Source organism: Sodiomyces alcalophilus (assembly GCF_042370955.1).
Source record: "Sodiomyces alcalophilus JCM 7366 unplaced genomic scaffold ACRALscaffold_1, whole genome shotgun sequence".
Classification (NCBI taxonomy): Eukaryota; Fungi; Ascomycota; class Sordariomycetes; order Glomerellales; family Plectosphaerellaceae; genus Sodiomyces; species Sodiomyces alcalophilus.
The window spans coordinates 5,750,880-5,759,453 of NW_027263532.1; the positions used below are offsets into that span (position 1 = coordinate 5,750,880).

Sequence of the window (8,574 nt, forward strand, 5' to 3'; positions counted from 1 at the left end):
AATACTCCGCGTCTAGGTCCGCCTTATTAGAAGTATACTACGGCTTCCGTGATAGACTATTAGCCGCATTCTAAGCTCCTAGCCGGTGGTTAATCTCGAAATCGAATACCGATAGCTCCTTTAGCTATCGCGTATACTATAGCTTAATCTTTAGCTTATTTATTAGGTACCGATAACTATAGTAGTCTATTAGAACTTTTACTAGGGTCTAGCTATAGGCTAGGTAGTGTATTTAGTAACAGAATACCTTAATAATAGCTATAAGCTTTATATTTAGAGTCGAATAATTTAACTCCGTACCCCTAAGTTTCTTTAATAAGAATATATAATAGGGTACTATACCCGATCTATATACTAACTAATCACCGCCCCTAAAATAAACCCCGAAGCGTCCAGCCTTAGTTGAATAGGTAACTTAGGATCGAAATACTATAAAACTGGGGCCTCTTAAAACTTTTAATATAGCTTATTAAAAGCCTCTTTCTCCCTTATAGATAACACGAATACCCCCTTTACTCTATACTTTTTCGTTAAGTCCGGAAGCGGCGCTATAACCTTCGAATAACTTTTAATAAAACGTCGATAAACCTAGTAAGGCTCAGGAAGACTTAGATAATCTTTACTAAGTTTAGCTCTTACTAATCACGGATTGCCTCGACCCTAGACTAATCTATGCAAACTCTATCCACTCTAATAATAAACCCTAGGAACTCTATCTTTTTAGTCTCGAATATATACTTCTTAGCATTCGCGTATAACGACTACTCCCTTAACCTCTCTAAAACCTCCTTAATATATACTCGATAAACCTTAAGGTCCTTACTATAAATCAAGATATTATCTAAATAAACTATCTAAATTATATCGACTAACCTACTCAAAGCCTAGTTAATATACTATTAAAAGCTAGCTGGGGTATTAGTTATAAGAGTTTGGATAAAATCCACAAGCTTAACTGGAAGCCGTAGATTAAAGAAGGAGATGGTAAAAGGTGCTCGAGTAATAGAAGCCTGAGTGAATGTAATAGAGTAATATTCTATAATAATAATAGTAGAATATAGTAATAATCCAATAGAAGAGTAAGAAAAGGAGTGAAAGGAGCAGGAGAGGAAGCAGATATATATAGATAAACAGCATGTAAAGAGACTAGTCTTAAAGCAGTAATAATAAACTTTGCTTATTATATAGTAGACTAGGTTATTACGCAGTAGAGTCTTTATTGCATAATATATTACGCAGTAGACTCTTTATTGCGTAATAGACTTTTTGTCTCTGCTTGTATCTTATATCTCTGTATTACTAACTACCTATATTAATAATTAGGTATTAAGATAGGTAAATTAGTATAAAGATATATATGTTTCTGCTCCTAATTCCGCTGCCTATAACTATAAAGTAGTTCTTAATAGCAGATATCAACAGCCCCTCGTAAGCTAGACTATCTAGCGTAAATTAACTTAATAGCTGCTATAGGAGGTATTAGAGTTATTTTCCTTTTTTCTTAATTTCTTCTCATTAGTTACAATAAGTTCAAAAGCAATATATACTTATTAAAAATGTTATTTAACTTAGGTAAAAAACCCTGATGCTAGGGAAAAAATATCCTAAGTATATTTCTAGCAGGAAAAAGCTATATAGGTAAAAACCCACTGATTTTATAGAAAGATCCCCTTTTTAGGAATAAAAAGCCCATAGTTTTCCCCGATTTTATTAATTAATTAACTATTAATATATGAATTCAGTTAATAAGGTAAAATCAGGTTTTTTATACTCTATCGGAAGTTCTTCTATAGTGCCTAAATTTATATAGCTACTAAGAGTTTCATGCTTTAGAGCAGCTAGGCCCTTAGTTAGTATATTAGCTATATTATAATCCATATTAATATATACAGGTTTAATTTTCCCGTTTGAGTATAATTAACGGCAGCAATGCTATTGCCTATTAATATGTTTTGCTCTTTTATAAAATTCAGGATTTTAGGTTATTTTCTTTGCTCCTTTGTTATTAAGTAAAACGGTAGGAGTTTATAAAGATATATCTAACCTAAGACCTATAATAAGGTCCTAATATAGGTTATAGATTTCTACGATTTCCTTATACAATTCAGTTAAAGCCATGTATTCGGCTTCTATAGACGATAAGGCTATAGTTTTTTATTTCGATGAATTCCAGCTTATAGGATTATTTAACCCTATACAGCAGGTATAACCGCCTCTTAAAGTTCTGTCTTCTTGTATATCAGACCAGCTTAAATCAGAGTAACCGAATATATTAAGGTCTTTATTATAGTCATAAATAAGACTAATATCAGAATAGGTATCTAAATAAGCCCAGATACTATTTAAAGCTATAAAATAGTCTTTTAAAGGATTGCTTATATATCTTGCATACCCATTAACTATAAAGGCTAGATCGGGTCTAGTATATAGTGATAAATAGAGTAGTGCTCCTATTTCCTATTAATATTAATTTATATCGGCCTAATAGGCAGTTTCCTTGTTAGGAAACAGAGTTATTTTAGTAATAGTAGAAGTATTAGCCGGTTTAAGGCTTTGCTTTTTATACCGCTATATTATTCTCGCGGTATAGGCCGTTTAACTTATATAAATTGCTTTTCTTTCGGAATTAATAGTAATTTATTTATTTATTTATTTATTATGTCTTACTTCGCTATCCTTGTCCTACTTTAAGTAGCTAGGAGCTAGATTTCTGACTATACGGTCCTTCTTAGATACCTATAGGGGGGAAAACCGTAGTATAAGACTTAGAGAACTAGTATATAACTTAGATAAAAACGCCTATACTCTCCTCCTCCAGGATTACTGCCTTATACGGGTACCGCGGGGGCCCCGTTACTAACTCGCTATTAGTATAAAACTCGTGGGCTTCTATACTAGGAAGCCCATAACGTTCTTGCCTATAGCGGCTTTAAAGCCGACTATATACTTAATTAACGGCGCGCGCGTGATTATCTCGGTTAGTTTTCATACGCCTCCTATATACCCTAGGGCTAACCCTGGGGGCCTACTACGGGCGACTTATATATACGCTTCCTAGGGTTTAAAGCTCCTAAGCTTCCCTTACTCTTTAGATAGCTATAGGTAGAGCTAACGCAGGCTACGTGCCTACGTAGAGCGCCTACGTAATAGCGTAAAAGGCTGCTTCCGTATCGTGGAAGAGACGCCGTGTATTTTACTCACGCGCTTAGAGACAGCGCGATACCGTCTTCTCGTTTTCTATGGTAGGGCGACTAACTCCCCCGTAGCACCTGTTAACGACTAGTAAAGCCGGGCAGAAAGTGGGTTTAACGGGCCCCCTAGAATAGGATCCGAGTGGCGTAAAAAAGGAAAAGGGGTTCCTCTTTTACGTGCGCCTCTAGCCGGATTTAAACTGACCCGGTCACCTTAACCGTGTGCCAGGTATACTACCACTATACTATAGAGGCTAATAGTAATTGAATAGCCTAAAAACGTGCTTAAGGTTCCTAAATCTTTAAGAGATATATCCTTAGATAATTCCGTATAGAACTAATTTATAGTCTTTTTATCAGGGCTTATTATAATTATATTATTAACGTGATATAAAAATAAGGCTTTTTTATTATCTTTATAATACATAAAGATTCTATTATTTATAGGTAATACCTTTACTCCTAAATTTCTTTTATTATTATTATTCTCTTACTCCGCTATCCTAACTAGTCTAGGAGCCCGGCTTAGGCTATACGGTTCTTCTTAGCTGGTTATAGGGGGGAAAAACCTATTCGGTTAGAAAAAACCTCTATACTCGCCTTATAAGGATTAGTGCTATGTCGGGACCTTAACGGTCCCGGTCATAACTCGATACGTATCTAGATTATACCTTTAGTCTAGTGGCTAACGGGAAGGTAGTAGGCTAGGGATTTCGGGTTAGCCTAGGGGTATAGTATACTATATAGGGGGCCGAAAAAGGTCCGCGGCGGTCCCGCGTTCTAGGAATCCTCCCTATATCGGGGTGGCCGGCTTTATTTACGCCTTCCTTTTAGGCGGGGGATTTTAGTAGGGGCTCCTGCCTTTATTATATATGCCTACCGAATTCGGCAGCCTTCTATAACTATAGTTAGGTTAATTAAAATTTTAAGGGCCTCCGCCCTTCCTCTTGTTTTTCCTCCTTTAACCCTCTTATCGCGATATTATAGGTTTACCCTCGAGCCGCCCGCCCCTTTATTCCCGTCTCCGATCCCGGCTCTATACCGTAGTTACTAATAATACGCGTTTAGCGGCTTATAAATAGAGAGGGTTTTTTTCTTTAGTATTATCCGTTTATAAGTAGTAGCGTGGGCGGGAGGCTAGTGGTTTAGGGGCGGGCTAATAAGATAGGTTATAGTTAATTAAATAATAACGATTGAATCGATTAATAACCTGAGTTCGCTACTATAAGTGGAGGGGTGCTATAGAGGGTGTGTATCGGTTCCGGGTTTAGTACTAACTACTTCTAAAATACCTTCTAAGAAAAAGTAACCTAAGAAGAAAAACATCGCACGCCGCTATAAGGCTGGTGCTATACGGGTTCTGCTATAGGTATTCCTAGGGGCGCCTTTAGGGTGCCGAAGTAATACCGATAGGCGGCCCTTTCTGACTTTAAATAGTTATCTTAGATATACTAAGCGCCTTAGGGGCGATAAACCCGAGGATATATAAGTATACATTAACACTACTAGAAAGGGAGCGGTATACTGCTAGTATACTAATAGTTATCGAACTTATAAGGATATAAGTCGGTCTTATAGTGGTGTCTTAGTAATGCCGGGGCGGTAAGAGCGGGGTTTTAATAATTAGTATAGGTTCCGGCTATAGCCCTAAAATAATAGCAGCCAGTCCTTAAATATTACTAGGAGTTTATAGCGGCTATTAATAAGGGTAGAGACGGGGCGGTTATACGTTATGTCCCTAGGGGTGCCGAAACTATGCCGCGTTAACTTTAGGTAGGCCTAAGGTCGGCTTATAATGGCGGTAATATCCTTTATGCGCGCCGCTAGGCGTGCTCGCCGTGCCGGCCGCCACCGCGGTAGTAACGCTATGCTAGCTAGTCTAGAGCGTTAACTAAGTAGGCTAAAGGGAATAATCGCTATCCTATTAAAGGTGGCTATAAGTCCCCTAGCGGTCTCTTAGCGGTATAATAGTATTAATATAATAGGATAGGGACGCGAGTATAACGCTGATAGCGATAGTGTATCTAGAAGTAATAATAGGGAGGAGGATAGCGAGACTAAGGCTAAATAAAGGGTAGATACCGTTATAGTATACCCCTTTAATACTGCCAGGGCCCCGGCTTATAGGGCCTTAGAGTAAATATAAAAGTCTAGGTTAGGTGCTATCTTTATTCCGTATATTCTATACTAAGGCGGTCCTATTATAGGGTCTTTAATACGTAGTTCCTTATAATTTCTAGGGCGAGGCGGAAGTCGTTTAGACGGCTAAGATATAGGAATTATTTCGCAATTACTTTTACCTTTTTAGGGTGGTTTAGGGCGTCGAAGAGGTCTCCCCTAGTTAAGATCGGCCTTCCTACGGCGCTATAAAGGTCCTTTCGCGACTCCGGGGTAGTATTTTAATATTATAGAATAATATATTTAGCTATCTCCGCCCCTCTATCTTTATAGGGGCACCGGGCAGTAGCGAAGCCGGGGACCCTCGCTCTAAAAAAGAAGGCTTTAAGGCTTAGTTGCTTAGAGCGGATCTAGGTAAGGATAGAGCTTTATGGCTTTAAGAGGCCTTTATATCTTTAAAGGTTCTTTTTTAGGGGGTTCGGTCCGGTACCGCCGCGGCGTAAATCGGGTTCCTTATAATCCCTATATCCCTCGACCGTTTCTTCTATTCCTCTTAAAGGGCGGTATCCGGGTTACTATTATTTATTTAGTTTTAGGCGGTAAAGGATTAAGCGGGCTAGGCGAGTACTTATTAGGTAATATAGTAATGCCTTAATACCGCTAATACTCTTATAATAGCCTAGGTGCTAGCTATAATAAGTCCCTTAGCTCCGGTATATTAGTAATTAAAAGCTCTTTTAGCTATAAGGCAGGTAAGATATAAATTAAGGGGGGGGATATACGTCTTTCTTTCTAGGATCCGGATCGGTATAGCCTTATAGGCTCCCGTAATAGTCCTAAGGCACTTATTCTAGGCCGAGCTAAGAGCCGTAGCGAGGCTATAACGGGGCCTATTAGTGATTCTATAAAAGGTAAGGGCATAATAGGAGATAGCTAGGCGGGTTACGGTAATATAAAGACGCCGGGCGTCGGCGAAGCTATAGCCTTAGGCTACCGCGGCCAGCCAGGTTAGGGTATAGTTCTATATCGCTAATTTACGCTAGATCTCTATCTTATACTATAAGAAATTTAGCTTCCGGTTTAGCTATACCCCGAGGAACCTAGTCTTTATTAAGGGTATTACGGTATAATACTAAGGTAAAGAGGCGATAAGGAGGGGGAGTAGGATTTCGTGAAGGATATAAATATATATTTTAAAGGCTTAAATTAAAGGCCGCTTACCTAGGACTAAGCCCTATATATTCGCTAGGCGTAGGTAAATCGGTGCTATATTTAGGCCTTTATACGGCTAAACGTAATAATATTCACGTTATTAGTAAAGCTGATAATAATAGTTCTCGTAGAGTATTCGAGTTTTTTATATAGAGTAGAAATATATAAAATAAAGAGAATTAAGGAGACCGGGGACCCTTACGGTACGCCGGCGCGGAGGGGCTATAGGGTTACCGCCTAGCTATTAAAAAGGAGGTAGACTATTCGGTCTTAGAGAAAGCTACTAGTTAGCTAGATAGCCTAGTCTAAGAATCCCTTACGCTTAAGGGACTTAAGGAGTCTAGTATAGGGGATAGTATCGAAGGCCCCGCGTAGATCTAGCTAGAGTATCGCGGGGGCGCCGCCTAGGGCCTAGGCAGCTCTATCAGCCTTTATCGCGCGCTATATAGCCGTTTCTATATTATGCCCAGGTCTATTTCCGATTTAGCTACTAAGGAGGAGTAGGTATTCTTCTATTACGGCTATAAAGCGGTCCGCTATAATTCCTTTAAGTAGCTTTCCGATTATATTAAGGAGGGAGATCGGCCTCTAGCCTTTAGCTATCTTATAGTTACTCTATAAAAGGCCCTCCTTTCGGATAATTATAACGGTAGCGGTATAATAGTATCGCGGGAAATAGCTTAGAGATTAAAGAAAGGCGAAGCCGTTACTATGCAGAACGGCTCCGTGTAGTGCCAAAACAAACAACTAACTAATAGGCTAGCCGAAGGGAGGGTTAGGCTCGTCACGGGTCCGTATCTAGAGCTAAAAGGGTCCCGATGAGACGGTCGCCAGGCCTTTAGAAGGGTCGGCAGTGGTCTGATTAGGGGAATGAATAGCTATAGATAGGTAGGCGGGCCTACGGTCGGCTTTTCTAGATCGTTTAAATATCCAAAAAAGGAAGGATAATATAAATTATAATTATATTAGGTGATAGGTTATGATCGTGAAAGATCGGACAAAAAAGCTAGCTAGATATAGTGGGTCTATTCCGAAGAATAGCCGTATACAAGACTAGATCCCTGGGACCGCGTACGTGGTCACGTGATATCCATAACGTCCAAACCCGGAACACAGGTCTGCCCCTCTATAGGATAGGTAGGCTAAGAGAATCGCAGCTAGCATCTAGTATAGGACCTAGCTATAGACCTTTAGGAGGCCTACTAGGAAGCCGTCTAGGCCGGGGGCGGCCTATAGCTTAGTCCGGCGGAGGCGGCCTTAGATATCTATAGTGGTAGCGCTCCGGTCTATATCCTACCTAAAGGGGTGCTCTCGCCCTGGGGGCCTAGCATTTAAGTCTCCGGGGGGGGGGGGGGGGGGGACTTAGTGTATAGGATATCTACTTTCTTATTATAAGACGTTATTAGGTCGCCTTAGTGCTACGCACTACTATCCGGCACTATACCAGGACCTAAAACCATATAGCTCCAAATTAGTGCCAGCACTATATGGGCACTAAACCCGTATAGCGCTAGATTAGTGCTAGCCCTATACTGGCACTAAACCAGCATAGCGCTAGACTAGTGCCGGCACCGTCCTAGTAATATACCTAGGATAGCACCTAGCCTTGGATAGCCCGAGGTTCCACCGTAGATATATAAAGCAGGAACCTCGCTCTCCCCCCTTAAAAGAATCTATCCTATTTATATATTATTTACTATACCCTAAGGTTACCGAACTTAAATCCTCTTATAGGTCCTATAGTACTAGCTAGCTAAAGATATATATGGTTAGTATATATTAAATAGTAGTAACTAAAATAATATTATTCGATCTTAGTAAGATTCGTATATCGATCCTATTAAACGACTATGCAGACTATTCTAGTTATACGACCCTAGGGTGAGTAACTATCCGTTATTAATAAAGTGCCTCCCCTTAAATAGGACTAGGTAATAAGCAGCGACTATTAAGCTATAGCCTAATAGCGCCGATAAGGAACTACTTACCCACGTACCCCTTACTATATTTACTAGCCCTTTAGCGTGATACGTAAAGGTCTATATACCAAACC

The 8,574-nt window shown here is 39.7% G+C and overlaps 1 non-coding gene across 1 annotated transcript; it reads right to left on the reverse strand.

Annotated features, from left to right (window-relative positions):
* Nucleotides 1-3,371: 3,371 nt before the first annotated feature.
* ACRALDRAFT_t52 lies at nt 3,372-3,446 on the reverse strand. The gene has a single exon. It is a non-coding gene; the product is annotated as a tRNA-Val (tRNA).
* Nucleotides 3,447-8,574: the final 5,128 nt, after the last annotated feature.